Below are 16,189 nucleotides of genomic sequence, written 5' to 3'. Positions count from 1 at the left end.
CTTAAAACACTGAGAATCCAATTAGCGACAATAATTAAGTGAATTCAACAAACAAATGGTTAGAGGTGAAGAGTAAGGAAGGTCAAGGAATAATATAGCATGAGCATGTTCTGGTGATTGCCCATGATTCTGTGCAGTTTTCTGGTTGCCTAACCAGTACTAAGATGCTACTGTTTCATACAATGTGGTGGAGGTGAACTGCAAAAGGGGAGTTAAAGGAGATATTCTGGGTCAATGTAACACAGCACTGAGACACCTGTACAAGTTGTGGAATACAATAACAGAAGTTGGAGACAGTGGTAAAGTGAAGGGGATGATCAGAAGCACCAACATAGAGGAGGACACTTTGTTCTAAGCTGATGCAGCTAAGGAACCTGTCACAGCAGAGAAGGAAGAGATTAGTAATTGAAGAAGTGCATGGGGAAGATCATGAATTCATCAATATTCTGAACGACTGAGCATGTGCAGCCCAGGAGCTGAGACTCTAGATGTGATAGAAGAAAAGGCCTCAAATGATAGTTTTTGACATTTGGTCAAAGAACAGGGGGCCAGATCTTAGGGATATTATGAGGGTAAACAAAGGGTAACAGCTCACACGTCACAGCCATACAAAAATCATGGTGCTTATCTAAATGCTAGGAGAGCAACTGAATCAATGTGGTTGAGAATAAAAGAACATTAAACTCCTGACCAGATCAGGCTATGAGCAAGCCACAAAGAGGCCAAAGGGAGGACTGCACAGAAGGAGGGGGGCGAGGAGCTAGGAGCCAGGTTTTAGAATGCCTGTGTAGAAACCATGCCACAAAGAAAAGAGATGGTGGTATGGAAAAGAATTATGTTGGATAATAGCTGGAAAAGAAGGAAGAGAGAAAAATTATTTGTAGGGTTCAGACTGTGAACTAGGGGGGAGAAGAATTGGAGAAGGAAATTAAGGGGAATAAAGGATGGAAGGAATTCAAGAAGCAGGGAACAATCAGTGGTGTTAAAGGCTCAAGACAAGATGAATGGGGTAGGAGTAAAGACCCCAAGATTTCTTTAGGATGGTTGATCATATGAGGCTGGAGCACAAAGACTTCCCTTAAGCACCAACTTACACCTCTCTATCTTTTCTGAGGGCAAGACCTAGCCGATTCTGTCCTTCCTTTTATTCAGAAAGGCAATTTGCATGACAGAACAAAAAGAAAAATAGCTAAAAATATACCATGAATCATGGAAAATTATATGTACTAAATCTCACAGTGTACTGCTATTGCCATAGTAACCCTTGTTGCTAGATTACTGCAAGCTGTTTCTTTGCTAAATTTTCCTGGAAGCTTTGCCAATTTTCAGTTGGTTTCAACATGAAGTTTAATAAAGAATAACTCTGAGAACCCACATTGCATCCTTCTATTTCTTCTTTGCCATCTCCCCCCTTTTTATTCTCCTTTCTAAGAGGAAAGTCCTTTAGGGAAGAGTTTTCAAAGGCATCTTTTGCCAAACGTGCAAATGGACTTCTAGGGGGATTTGCACAATCTGCTAGGTTTCTGACTTGATTTCCAGTTCAGTGAAATGTAATCCACTGTCGGAAAAGGAGGTATTACTTACAGCTGTTTCTTTGGTTGTTTTTCTCATTCCATCTAATTGAGAAGTTCAGTTCATCAATGGTACAGCACCGTGTATTATGAAACAATAATATAAAAAACAGCACGAGAGGGAACATGGAAAGACACCCCACCTCTTTGTCCTTCACTGTTTTTCAAAGTTAACATCTTCCAACCCTGATAGCAATCCCTAATCTAAAAAGTGTAGGAACTAAAAAGAAAGAAAGGGACTCAACCAATGGATTTATCTGGTGACAGTTTATTTCCCGGACATTGCAGAGCTGCATTTCATGTGTGCTCTGAGGACCATAGTTTCAGATTCTGCTGAAGGTAGAATACATAACTGTGTAACTTTTCTCCTCTTGCCTTGTGGAAATTTCAGGAAACTAATATATGTAGCGTGTATTGCCGCTACAGAAGATGATCCGACTAAAAGATTTTGTAAAGCTTAATGAGTTAAGCTCACTGTTGCTGTAGGTGCCTGGTTGGAAATGCACAATGAAACACACGCAGTGTCACCCTTGCAGGGCAATACTGTTGGCCTTTTTCTTCTGACCAAACAGATTGGCATCCTTCTGGCAGATGTGCAAGCTCATGATCCAAGTAACACATCCTCTGGCCAACGTTAGTCATGAAACCATGATGGTTAGAGCCAGACCATATTTTAGATTTTGGAAACAGACACATGGTCACTTTGTCCATCTGACATAGCTCTGCAGAATGTAAAAACAAAATGCCTCTCATTTTTGTTTTAAGAGGAGAAGTGGGGTGGTTGTGGACACCTAGAAGCACCAATAATGTACTCATATGGAAAATCAAAACCATTTATGGGACAACTTCTATGCCAACTGAAATACCATCCTGTTAGGGAAAAAAAAAAAAAAGTCTGTAAAACCACGCAATTACTGTTTGGTTTGATTCTTGAGCATGTCAAGCCAAAGGCTGACTGGTCAAAGAAACAACCTTATGACTCATCAGATGCTGAAAGAAACTTTCATGCTTGCCCCTGGCACACACTGAAATGCAAAAGGGATGTATAATGGCTATGTAATTTCTTTTGCTTTGAAAGGAAAAAAAAGGTTAAAAATAGAGCTGAAGGCAGTACTTCTGGTACAAAGGGCTTTTGAAGTCAAAGCTCTTAACCTCTTAAAATATGACTCAGTCCTCTACATAAACTTATTCTAGATAACACAAACTTGATTTTGCTGCTATGTCATGCTGTCAAAGAGCGTGTGGTTAAGTCATAGACTGCCATGTTTCATCTACAAAATGGGTCTGTAATACCACTTTTCCTTTCCTTTTGTCCCTGCTTCTCCCTCCTTTTCCCCTTCCTTCTGGTTGGTGAAGAGGAACTCAGCAAGTTCTCCAAAAGTGAAGATGTATTTTGTCCTCAATAAAACAAACACACAAATATGTATCATGAGGTATCATGAGGGAAGACCTGGCAGGAATCAAATCCTGTGCAGTAAAACAGGAAGAGAGAACAACTGTACAAAATATATGTATAGTGTCCCTTGAAAGACTCTCTATGAGTGCTGTTTTTAGTGAGGGAATTTGTTATCACCACAGAGGTGTACAGTTGCAGCTTTATAGGACTGAGAGAAGCTATGGAGAGTAGGAGTCTGATCAGAGAGTGACTGAGCTCTGGGATAGGTTACAAAAATTCATAAAATACTGGAAAGGTTTAAAAAGAAAAGATCTCAAAAGTTCTGAGCAAGAGGTATATGCAAATGTGAGCTCTTTCAGAGGAAAATTACGGTATACACCTACAAGTAGGTCAGCTCTGAATCATTAAATTAATTTTCAGTATTGGTTTAGGAAAAAATATTTCATACCTTTTATGTTTAAAAACCTCTCTCTATACATATTTACACAAGTCAGTTTAAGGTAAACTATCTCAAATTGCCTCACAGCTACTCTAAGAGAAAGTTCAGTTACCCTTGAGCAGCTGATATACAATGGCTTTTTGTTCCAGTGCCTACACATATGCTGTTTCCTTGGAATAAAGTATAAGTAACATCTACTTAAAACAGGATCCTGTGTTAAGTAGATGAGCATTGGATCCAAGTTCCTAAATGAGCACTGGATCCAGGTTCCTAAAAGGTGATTGAGAGGTCATCTAACATTTAAATTCATCTTTCCAATTTTCATAGTAATCATCCATCAATGCTGAAAGATGAAGAGCTGTGGGTGAAGAACTCTTGGGCAAGACTAAACATCCCCAAATCCCTCCCAGGCCTACATCATGTGTTGCAAGACCTGTCCAGACTACCTGGGAGGGATACTGTTATTAAACTTCCAGTTATCTTTTCATAATAAAACATGTTAGAAAACTGGGGAAACGACAGATGTTAATATTTCAATGTATTAAAATCAGAGAAATATGTCAGATGCTAATATTTCAATGTGTTATAAGTGAAAGGCTGATTCTCACACACTTTCATAGTCTTTGCGTTCTTCCTACTCTGTGCAGCCACATAAAATTGTCACAATCCCTCCCACATATTAAAATGTCTTCCTCAATTAATGTTCCTTGTCAAACTATGCGGACAGATGACAGAAGAAAAGGAAGTTTTTCAACAGAATTATTTAACCGATGGATCTCTGCCTTTCCTTTGTCTTTTAGAATTGGGCTGACTTTGAGTGAAATCCTGTTTTATGCAAATACTAGTCCATGTAATAACATTTCTGAAGTCACATTCTACGAAAGCCAGAGATGAGCATTTGTCTCACTGGACTTCTCCCCAACACAACCCTGATCTGAAGCAGCATGGCAACTTTCCCTGGAAGTTTCCAGAAAGGGAGGGAATAGAGGACCAGTTAGGATTCTCTATTTGGCACAACAGTCTGTTGGAAAATCCCAGCATGGTGTAATTCAGGTAGAAGCCTCTAAATTAGTGTCTGCTCTGGACAATTTGGTCTGATTTTCCAATGCAACAAAGACCATGTTGTTGTGAGGAGAGAGACAGACCCTCGTCCATCTCAGAGGTGTTGGCTGGCTAGGAAGTCAGCCTGGAGCTACTGAGCAGAGGCAGCTCAAGTCTAAGTGCAAACTACTAACCCAGCGGGCTCTGCTGCCTTTCGAACAGTGAAGTAAGTAGAAAACTGAGAAGCAATCTGGGGGTACTGAAGGAGTGAAAGAATGGAAGAAAATCTGGGGACACAATTCTTTTACTTTTGCTGCTAGTAGAACAACTTTGCAAAAATGGTGCAAGACAAGGGCTTTTCCTGGGGCTTCTCTCATATTTTAGAGTCCTTTAGTGCAGAAGAAAGAGTAAAAAATGCAAAACATGTTCTATACTTAATGGATGGCCCTTAATGACATCCAAATCTTCTAGGAATCACAAAGCAAACAGATTACCTCTTGAATTGCAGGAAAGTTACTGTGAACTTGCTCTGACTTTTTTTTTTTTTTTTTTCAGTCCTCAAGTTCCTCAGGTAAAGGAGTTGCAAATTTATGAGACTTGACCTGATCTGAAATGCTTCCATCATTAGAGGTCAGCAAGAATTTTGTGCAGGCAGATGTGCTCGGACACACACTCTATTGCAACTAATACATATATACTATTCTGAAGTTGTTCTTGTTCGAATTTCATACATTGAATCCAAGCAGTAGCTAACTTCTGAGTAATATTCAATTTTTATCATGTTGGTGTGTTTTAAATTGATTTGCATAGTAGTGACCAGTTCCCAATGATATAAGGTCTAGTCAGTAGGTCTCAAGCCAAGCTCCACCAATGGCTCTTGAATTGCTATTAATTTTATGCAGTTACAGAATTTAAAAGGCTTATAGTCTGATTAAAAACTTGAAACGCTGACATTTTATGGACAGTATACATAAGGGAGCTTGTAATTACTAAATTTTCATTTAACGAATTTTAACTTGGAGATGGCCTTACAAATTAGGGTATTAGAAATGATTCAGTACTGGATTTCTCATTTAGAAACTCATTTAGATAGAAAAAGTGAGCTATTAATCAATTATTTAAAATTTAGTCTAAAATGCCACCATGATAAAGGAAATTAAAATATTAAGGAAATCAGAAGGTAAGAAATTCTGATCTCTCTCTTTTTCTTAGTCTTGAGAGAACTACAGGAGTTTATTCACAGGATTTTCTGACAAGGCTATGGGTAACAGCAAAAACTTCATGGCCCATTAAATGCTTTTTTATCCTATGCTTGTAGGAGCTTCATTTTGCTGAAGCCAGGAGCCTACAACAGAGTCTAATCCCTGCTTTAAGAAACTAGAAGAACCACATCTGTAGTTGTGTCCAGACCATAGCCCTCTCTAAATGAATCAGTGGGCTAGGACACGTAGTCAGGCTAAATATTTTGAGGTTTCATCCAAAGACTTAGAGCATGTTTTCAGAGGAGGCAACTAAGGCCAAACAGCTAATGCTACTAGGTGATATTATTAAGCCTATTAGTGCACTGGCCATGGCAGACCACAAGTAGCCTCATCAGCACAGGAGACACCTAATTCATATAGCATCTTTCTTTGGAAGCAGATGTCCTTTCATCAGCACTTTGCATACAGGCAGCAGAGGTCCTGTTGCATCCTTTTGCTTGCTTATCTGGGTGGTTATCAGTCTATCAGCCTTGGACACTATCTTCTGTCTTTCACAACAGCTATCAGTTAAAGCTGGTTGAGGGTGAGTGGTTGTCACTGCTATGTCATGTAAGGACAGTTCCGGAAAGGCTGCTCGCAGGAATTTGAAAATGTGCTGAAGAGTAGGGAATTAGGCTGGATCATCACCAGCTAGATTGCAAAATATCATGAAAATGGATCCTGGATATCCAAGGTGAACGCCATTTCTTTTGATAGTGTGGGTCAAAACAGTATACAGATGTTGCCTTCTTTCCTGAAAACAGAATTCGCAGGGGCAATGGTTTCCGGAACAAACAAAGGTTAACTGATTTTAAAGGCGCATCCCTGAACAGTCGACACATTTCGGAGACAAGACAACATGGAGCATGAAAGCTTGCTTAGAGCAAGATCTCTGGAATCAAACTCTATCAGCCTTCTGAGCAAAAGAAAAGGACTCCTTTTCCCCTGCATGCTCTGTCTCCAGTGCTAAATGAAGATACACAGCTTGAACCAGCCTTGCTACATTAAAGGTTCTCCAAGTTCTGCCCTCAAGACAGGTTGGTCCAGACTACACTGCTAACTCACAGTGGGAAACAGATCAGGTGCAGGCAGTCTGCAAAGCTTTTAGCCCCAAGTATAGACTGAGATTACTGTTCTCCCCAGGACTTGTGAAGCTTTAAAGACATTGCACGGTTTCCTACCTTTCCTCAGCCTTCACCTGGTTTCACATCATGGCTCCAGAGTGACTTTGACACACCGAATGGATGAGACACGCACAACTGTTTTCTGAAATTACAGAGGTAGAGAAAACATTTCATGCAGGGTATTTAAGCATTGGAATTATTATAAAATAGGAACTATTTTTATGTTGAACTGTCAGCAGGTAGATTTCTCCTGGTTTTCACATTTTTATGCTGCATTTCCTACATCATGCAGTAGATGGCAGGAGTCCATCAAAAAAATTTCACTGCCATTTTCACAGAAGGAAAGTTGATCGCAGTTATCTTTGTTAGATTCTCATGTTTAATTTAAAATAATTTTAGAGCAACCTTTTTATGGTTTTGGACATTTTTAACGTACATAATATTTCTCTTGTTGCAAGGTTTATTTCTTTTTAATGTAACTTGTATTAATAAAAGATTAGTCTTTCAAAATTGTGTTGATATTTCAGATTTTTTTGATGAGATCTGAGATTTACTGGACAACTTTAATAAATTTCTTAACTTAAACTACACTTAAGGTTCTGCTGCTATGACATATGAAATATTAACTTCCATGTTATTTGCATTAGATTCCATTAGTCATACTAGAAACAGCAGAAAAGAAGCCTGCTTAAGGCACAGAAAAGAGAAACAAAAAACATATCAGAACTAATCATAGTTCAGCAAGCATAGTTCCAAATATTCAGTTGCAAAGACTGAAAAATATTAAATTAATCCCCACCCTAAATTTTCATAAAAAGCATTATTTTACTTTCTGCCCATCAATCCAGATTTCTAATAAAATATTTAATAGTGTTATTTTCAAGCTTTTGACCATCAACTGAAATTTTATAGACTGCACCTCCAGATTTCATTGATTTCTACAGGTGAGATATGATAAAGTGTGTGCAAGTTTTAAAGAGTGGTAAGCAAGCTTGTAACTAAGAGGAACAGAATGGTTTATTCTCAGAATTAGTCTTGCAATCCGAAGGGATCTAGCAGAGAAACATAACCAAGGATTATGAAAATTTCTTCTCTGAGTACAGCATGGCAGTCCAGCTGGCAGTCCAGGGACCATGCACTACACCCGGCCCATTTCTACTACTTAAGAGGAGATGAGGGTGTGTTTGACAGTGTGTGCTGTTTGCACAAAAGCTGAAGATCTCAGTTTGTGCTTGCCAAAGCCAGGGGCTAAATTTAAGACTGAGTTTCCACGGGAGGAGAGAGCCTCTGGGCCTCTGCTACAGGAGCATGACCCAGCACTTACAGCTCCCGTGTGGCCTCTGAACCTGCCATCTGTCCTGTGTGGTGCAGGAAACAGACTGTGTTGCTTTGAGGTATCAGAGAACAGGTGGAAATGTGGAACCAGGCAGGGGATAAAGTTAATGTTACCTTAAATGAATCTGGGATTCCTGTACTGCCATTATTTCTGGCTGTCACTGCCTAGATTATTGATTATCTCAGGTGTGACTCACATGAACATCTGGCTAAAAGGAAGAGCTACCACCACCCCTGTTTAGTATGAACAAACAGAACTTCCCATCCAAGTGGGATTGATTTAACTGTTACTGTAAATTTGCCAATGCAAATGTAACTGGTGAATGTGGTTTAACATGAGTGAGGAGTTCAGCAGAAATAATTTCCATCTCTAAGTACAAATCTCTAAAGCATACTCCTTGTTAAACGTGTACGCACCCTTGCAGATAAACAAGTCCACTCTGCCAGCCCTCCTGACTTCGTATATACCTGAGCAGTATTCAGCTTAGGCTGAAGTCTGCCAAACCCCCATGATAAACTGAAGAGCCCTGGACCGCATTGTCTTCCAACAGGCTCCCAGAACTGTTTTGTTTATTTTGTTGCTCAACTGCTGAAGGCAGAAATGTATTTCATTTCCATTCTCTGAGGCATAGGAAGGTACCTGTTCTCTTTCATATGCAATAAAGAAGCTGTAACATACTTCACCCAGGCAAAGAGGAGCAAAAGGTCAGTGTTTAAAACCATGATCACTCTTCTCTAACCATTTTTTTGGGGGAAATAGGCATTTTGTTCAAATCCAGTATGATAAATTTTTTAGAGCCTCAATGTATTATTAGCATAATTATTTTTAGAAAGAGAATGTATGAGCTTATGGAATAGGAGAGAATGGTTGAGAGACAGTCAAGAACAACACGATACTGTGGAGAAGAACTGAAGGCAGCCCTCAAAAGATTCTGCTACCGGGTGCTGATATTTCTCCTGGGACACGTAGTCGGTGACAGTCGTGTTTATTACACCAGTGAATTTCTATTAATTTTTTACTGACTTGCGAACTCAAGAAGCTACTGGCCAATGCCTGATACACCGAGTTGTCCACTCAGGCACTGGATAAAACGTACTTCTCACAGCTCTGCAGCTCCTCTGCTCTAATAAGGCCATTCTGGTCTCTGACAACAGTGCTTTCACACTCTACAGATTGTCCCTCAAAATCAAACAAATATATGCAGACTCCCTCATGTTTGGTTCAAACATTGTGTGGTGGTTTTACCATGCTAGGCAGCTGAACTCCACCACAACTGCTCTCTCACTCCCCCTCCTTGGAAGAGGAGGGGAAGAAGTAAAGGAAAGAACAACTCACGGCTTGAGATAAGGATAATTTAATTAAAGGGAAAAAATAATTATTAAGGAAATATTATTATTAATTAAACGATTTAACTAAAGGGAAAAAAGGGAAAGGGGAAAAGGGAAAGGGGAAAAGGGTGTGGGAAAGGGAAAAAACAAAACAAAACAAGTAAAGGCTGTGTGGAAGTGCAGAGGAAAGAAATTACTCTCTACTTCCCACAAATGAGCGATGCTTGACCACGTCCTTGAAGCAGGGCCTCAATGCACGTAGCCAGTATTCGGGAGGACAGACGTTTTCACAACGAGAGCCCACCCCTCCCCTCTTCCTCCTTTTTCCACCTTTATTGCTGTGTGACATCATATGGTATGGAATATCCCTTTGGTTGGTTTAGGTCAGCTGCCCTGGTGATGTTTCTTTTCTCACATTTTTGCCCACCCCTAGGAGGGTTAGAGAGAGTCCTGATGCTGTGCCAGCACTGCTCAGCAGCAGACACAACACTGGTGTGATGCCACTGCTGTTCTAGCTACAAGTGCAGAGCACAGCACTGTATGGGCTGCTGCAGGGAAAGTTAACTCCACCCCAGCCAGACCCAGTACACATGGGAGATATTTCCCCCCAAACTTCACAGTTCTTCCTGTTGGATCTGTTGTGACTGTAAACACAGGACTGGGGCCACCATGACGGGAGTACCTACCTGTGAGGCTGAGACATCACCGTCTCAAAACTTCAGCTAGGCAGTTCATCCATCACCAGCTAAAGCGCAAGCATTTATCACACCTGTTAGCTAAGTCTTCAGAATACCGTGCTGTGAATGTGACGCCATTTTAGCTTGGAAGCCACTGCCTTGGTTCTTGGTTTCTGAGATTAAGACAGCCTGGACTGAAAGCTCTTTGATGAGGAAGGCTGAAAATGAAGCGGACACCTGACATCTAGCCCCTGGTTTTTCACTGCTGTTTGTAGGCCCTTCAACACAGCCCTGGAACAGCATGGTCCAACGGATTACTTCTTCTCACAGGCCAAATCCAGTCAGTTCCTTCCAGCCTGGCCAGATGGATGTTACCTATTTGCAGTTTGGTGCCAGTCATCTGATTACTTCTAATAATTGCAGACTGGCTACCATTTTCTCAGTTTTACTGTTCTTATGCAACTATATCGAGCAACCAGATATTACGAAACCTTTTGTTTCGTGAGCTAAATCAAGAAGTCTTGTGGTATGACTGTGTGCAAGGCAAATAAAATGTTCCACAGATAGGCCTTCATGCTACAGATCCTCCCCCAAAACCTCACATACATATTTAATTTCCTTCCTAAGGCACTGTGTGAATTACTCTCCACTCCGCAGTTTTTCCTTCCACTACTTCCTCAATGCTATATTTTGCCTGTATACAAAATGTATTTTTAAAAAGCTTTTTCGAAATGCTAAACTTTTTAAAGTCCTAGTGGAAGTGGGGAAACTGTATTTTAATGAGTCCTGAAGGCAACCTAGAGGCTGCACTGACCGAAACATCCCATTTTTAACAGCACTTATTTCCTTAGTCTAGATGTGATCTCTCAGTCTCCACCCAGAACTTTTCTCACCGATACTCAGGTTCTCTCCTGGTTTCTCCATCTCAGCCTACCTGCATAGATTCACCAATCTCAATTAGAAAGCAATACTTCCCTATTTAGTCAGAGAGGTACAACTATATATTGATGTGTTATACAGGCTTTATGTCAGACTGACGGGAAAATCTTAGAATTTCAGGAAGACATCATTTGGGGGATTCTGACTCATTAGGTAGTGCTCAGATCGTGTGAACTTGGGGAAAAAAAAGAAAAAAAAAACAAACAGAAGAAATCAGGGCCACGTGCAATGTATTTCTATCACTGGTTATAGACAGATCTTGGCAGAAGCAAAACTAAAACTCACCACATTATTGTCAGATTAAAATTATTTCTGTTTTAAAATAGTTTCTTAAATCTATGTCTACAAAACTGAAAGGCTAGTTGACGAATTCCACCTTATGCTTCCGTCAGGACTGCTATTCACACAGAAAGAGAATGAATAGAAGACTGACTGTCTCCACTTCAGACATTTTTGTATTTTTAAACTATCATTAAAATGTCACAATCCTACTGCAGTCCTGTTCACTTCAGGATTTTCTCTCTTATCACAGCAGTTGGTAGGTTTGGGATCTTTGCTTTTCTTGCCATTGTGCACAATTTAACACCGCCATCAGAGGAGGATAATGACTGTGCATCACGGAAAGTTTTGTGTTTTCAGGTTCATATGCCACGGTGTAACTGAGTCTGTTGGTGATTTAAATTATTCCCTTAACTTTTTGAGGTTTCACAAAGCTGTCTGCTCTTCCTCCAGCAATAATTACAGACTGTGGCAAATCAGCCCACCTTCCCTGAGAAGCCTGCAAAGGCCATATTTACAGTCAAGTGCAAGAGAGAAAGGACTGAGAAATTTCTGTTAAGTTTTGACACTTCAGTGCTCTGACAGGTCACCACCTAATTTCCAAATTGAAATCTATCATCAAAGTTGGTATTAATTAGTCATATATCAGCTCCTGGCAGAGGCCAGAAGCTTAGCAGATCTTGGAATCATAGAATCGCAGAATGGTTTGGATTGGAAGGGACCTTAAAGATCATCTAATTCCAGCCCCCCAAGGTTTTGAAGTTTTGGAGACCAAACTTCTTTCATGCTCTTGCAGGTGTCTCTCCAGATAAGTGGAAATTGGTATGAAGGTAAGATGCCATTCTGCAGCTTACCTTCACAGCTACACAAGGGCAGCAAAGTGCACCAGAGGGCAGAGGTGTGTGCACACTGGGGCAAGAGAGTGCCATAGGGTACCTGAGAGATGTCAGACCAGTAAAGGAACTTTTTGTATCTGTGCACTTGGTGTATTCAGGGCCCAGGCTAAATATAGCTCATGAGCAGTTTCACATCTGTGAGACAGAAAAGCATGCTGTGACATTTCTTGCCTTGTATATACTCTGTAGATAGCTGAAAACAAAACAAAAAGCCAAAACACCACAACAACAGAGCTCCAGGGTTTTCTAGTTGCAGCCTTTATTTGGCACCAATTTCAACCTAAACGGGATACTCTTGAGATCACTGGGATTTATGTTTAGGATTTTAACAGGAATGGGAAGCGTTATCTCTGGACCTGAGTTTGGACAGAGACTTCCAATTCTGGACTCAGCTGTGGTGTTGTCTAGATCCACAATCTCTTAATGTTTTCTAAATCTGTGTTTTCCTATTAAATTTATCTTTCTTTGTGAGTGTAGGGAAGACTAAGTAGTCAGTGCTTGAAAGCCTTATGCCTTGCACAGTCAGGTTGTCTTCCTTCGACCTCTGGAACTGCCCCATTTCTTTACCAGGATTTCTTCTCCTGGAATCCGCTCTCTGTCCTCCCCATCAGACAGGTCATGCAAGTTTACGGTGCAGGTTTACTTTCACTTGTGTTTTATTTCCAATTCCAAGCCCTAAGTGATCTCACAAAAAAACTTTACGTGCCTAATTATATGCAAACAACCTCTGACTGCTTGCTGATACAAAGCTGTACATTATCGCTTGGATCACTCTTGGGGTCCCAGTCACTGGAAGGAACCCTCTGTTCCTTCACAGCATTCACTTTCCACAGCTTAGACTGTGAATGCTCCGCCACGAATGCCTGTCATATGAAGGTGAGGTGACCTCTAGCAAGCTGACATTTATTTCCTGTAAGCTTAAACCCTGACTGCTCACTCAAACAGCCCTTGCATTCTTTCCACCCTCATGAAACATTCCTCTCATGTCAGATGAGTTCATTTATTTCCATTAAAGATGCAAGCCCCAGCTATATGAGGATCTGCTTCAACAAACTGTTTTACTATCATTGTTACTCCAATGGGTTTGATATAAATGCACGCACTACAAGAGATGCTTTCCCTCTTCCTCCACCTTGTATCAACTTACTAAAATGGTACAGACCAACTTTTTGATGTACGTTTTTTCTCTCCCTACCTCCTACTCACACAGAAATATGGGACCATTTAATTTTTTTATGCATATATTTATGGACACATTTCCTTTCTTAATTAAGCTATTATTTTATTTTAAGGGGATGCCATCACCATAAAAATCATACTAAAATGTTAAAGTTACCATCTAGTACTGAAAGAATGAAAATGATTTGCTTTTCATCATTAGCAGTGTTTGGTTTTTCACTCATCTTGGGGTACGCATGCTGAAAATAGACCAGTAAGATTCACTTCTCCTTAGACTTCACTTTTTTTTGTTCTTTTGCATTGAACAAAGCCACTTTGAATAGGATTCACAGGCAGCTGAAAAATACTGAAAATTATATTCACATTAGCTTCTCCACAGAGTAACAGAATAAGAGCTAGTACCCAAAGACTGGTCTGTGTATTTTGGGTTTTACATAACCGAAGACTTGGCATTCTACCAGAACATACTTTTAAATTATCACCCGAAAGGTCCTGCCAGCTGCCTGGAGCTATTTGATTGTACCAGAAAAAAGGAAACAGAGGTAAAGTTGTAAAATATATTTTAAAATTCTCTCTGACTTCCTGTATGCATCCAGGTTGGGAGATTTGAGTGTCTACATGAGAAATTTAGCTTCACAAGTTTGCACCTCTTTCAAAATAATCTATGCCTTGATCCAGGTTGCTATTAATTAAGGTTACTTCAGTCTGGCTTGCAAATGCTAAACTTGGGATAGCAATAGGGCTGTGTAGGAGGGACTCAAGCAGCCAAGTAAACCAAAATGGCAACAATACCTGTGAGTTTGAGGCTATTACAAATGGCTCGTCAAATCTCTGTGTTGAAATGCATTTCTGATCTCGAGAAAAAGGATGGCATGTAGTCTGGTGATGCAGATATAGGTTTGATCTAAAATTAACTATGTCAGAGGCTGCCTGGAGCAACATCACTTCTCTCAAGTGTGCTGGCTGTTCTCTGCATGCTATGAAGGAAAAGTAATAGATAGTTGCAGGTAAGAGGAGGTGATTACACTTTAAATCTTTTTCTTCTGTTTTATTAGTTTAGCACAGCTTCTTACTCTCTCCCCTGCCTGCCCTGCAGCTGGCCTTGATGTTTTTGCAACTGAGCTGGTCCCCACCACAAGAGCAGCACCACAGAAACTGTTTTGAATCATCTCCTGTCATTGATGGCTGCTCTGCCCATGGAATCCAAAGAGCCAAAGTAACTTTAGAAATTTCTGTGTGATTGTGCAGCAACCAAAACCCCTGGTATTCAAATAGTTTTGCTTGTGAAAATAAAAATAACAATCCCCTCACAAAAATAATATTGAAATGGATTTGCCTATGCACGGACAATCTTTAATTTTAGGAAGAGGGACAATCTCACATGGCATGTGCACCAATGATGGAAGTGCTGAAACTGTTTTTTTTTTTCCTGGTAAGAAGACATATTTGCCCTTCCACACAGCCTACCAGAAGGGTAAGCTTCACTTATCTGATCCATCTTCTGAGCTATATGTTCATAAGCACATTTAATAAATAAATTTTCATAACCTTGCACTGAATGGAGTTCTCACGTGCCATATTAGGAGCGTTACTGACATTGGGAAGATGAAAGAGTAGTTTAACACACTAGCAAACAGCAAATACAAAGGATTTGCCTATGTCAGGTATACTTACAGCAGTGGCAACTTCCAGAAATGCAGGTCTGAGTATTCTCAAGAACAAGTTGTAGATTCCCTGAGATCTCTTTTGAGGTGGAAGAAACTAACTCAGCTTTGAAAAGGAATTAGTAAGAACTGGTCCCATGTTGGATGTTTGAAGCATAAGCCTGCGAGAATTCCGGATGTGCTCACACTGAAGAAACTTTCTCATTTACTACCAGCTAAAGTTATACATATGATGCTGAAGCTACAGGGACATGATTTTTCTGTAGAATATAAATAAGGGAGGAAATATGGATTTCTTGAGTAGGGTGATAAACAGATCAATACTACATGAAAGAGATATCGATGGGTATGAAATTTATGTAGTGAAGCATGCTGCTTTTATAATTTCAAAATTAAGAGAATTTCACACTGGAACTTACACAGAGAGATTTTATTTAGCATAACTGAAATTTCACAAGGATGGTCAGAAGGAGGCAGAGATTTAGAGCACAAGCGGATACCATGTCAGCACTTTGAGGAAAAAATTAAGGTGGGCATTTTACTAAAAGAAGAAAGAGTGATTATCCTAGCAGCACAGAGAAAGGAAGTAACTACAGACATATAAACAAGCCATCCAGGAAAAGAAAAATGTAATCAGATGAGAAGTGGTATTTCATTCCACTTGGAAGGATCATTCAGATAAGATACAGGGCAATTCAATATGATATACATAATTGCTTCTGAAGAGAATAAACAAAGAACTGATATATAGTAATGAATTCCTGCACAAATCACAGCAAAATCTGGAGGGAGGGCTTCTGGATATGACAGAGAAATGTATTTATGGCTAATTGAATTATATTCTAAGGTCATGAAGTTGTCAGAACTATTGAATGCTGATTGCCGAGATCAAATCGCAGCTTGCAAGGCAGGAAAACCAGAAAGTTCTGCAGACTGAGGGGGGGCACCAATGCTTGGGCTGAGTTGCAGACATCCAGTGAGGTCTCCTGGTTCAAGCACAGCATTTCCTTGTCTAGTTGTCCTCAGAATAATGAGAAAGCCGAGAGAGCTAAACAACGCCGAAATAAAACTAAGCATGG

General features: G+C 40.1%; 1 protein-coding gene across 1 annotated transcript in view; it reads right to left on the bottom strand.

Moving 5' to 3' along the window:
• Positions 1-16,189, bottom strand: part of C1QTNF4 (C1q and TNF related 4) — a 48,291-nt gene that overhangs the window by 29,097 nt on the left and 3,005 nt on the right. The window contains exon 2 of the mRNA XM_040558949.1: positions 6,870-6,954. The gene's annotated coding sequence lies outside the window, so the exon portion shown is untranslated. The remainder of the gene's footprint in view (positions 1-6,869; positions 6,955-16,189) is intronic.

The sequence above is a fragment of the Cygnus olor genome, chromosome 5 (assembly GCF_009769625.2).
Source record: "Cygnus olor isolate bCygOlo1 chromosome 5, bCygOlo1.pri.v2, whole genome shotgun sequence".
Taxonomy (NCBI): domain Eukaryota; kingdom Metazoa; phylum Chordata; class Aves; order Anseriformes; family Anatidae; genus Cygnus; species Cygnus olor.
Note: the sequence above shows the minus strand (reverse complement) of the source record. Positions and strands in the feature narration are given on the sequence as shown.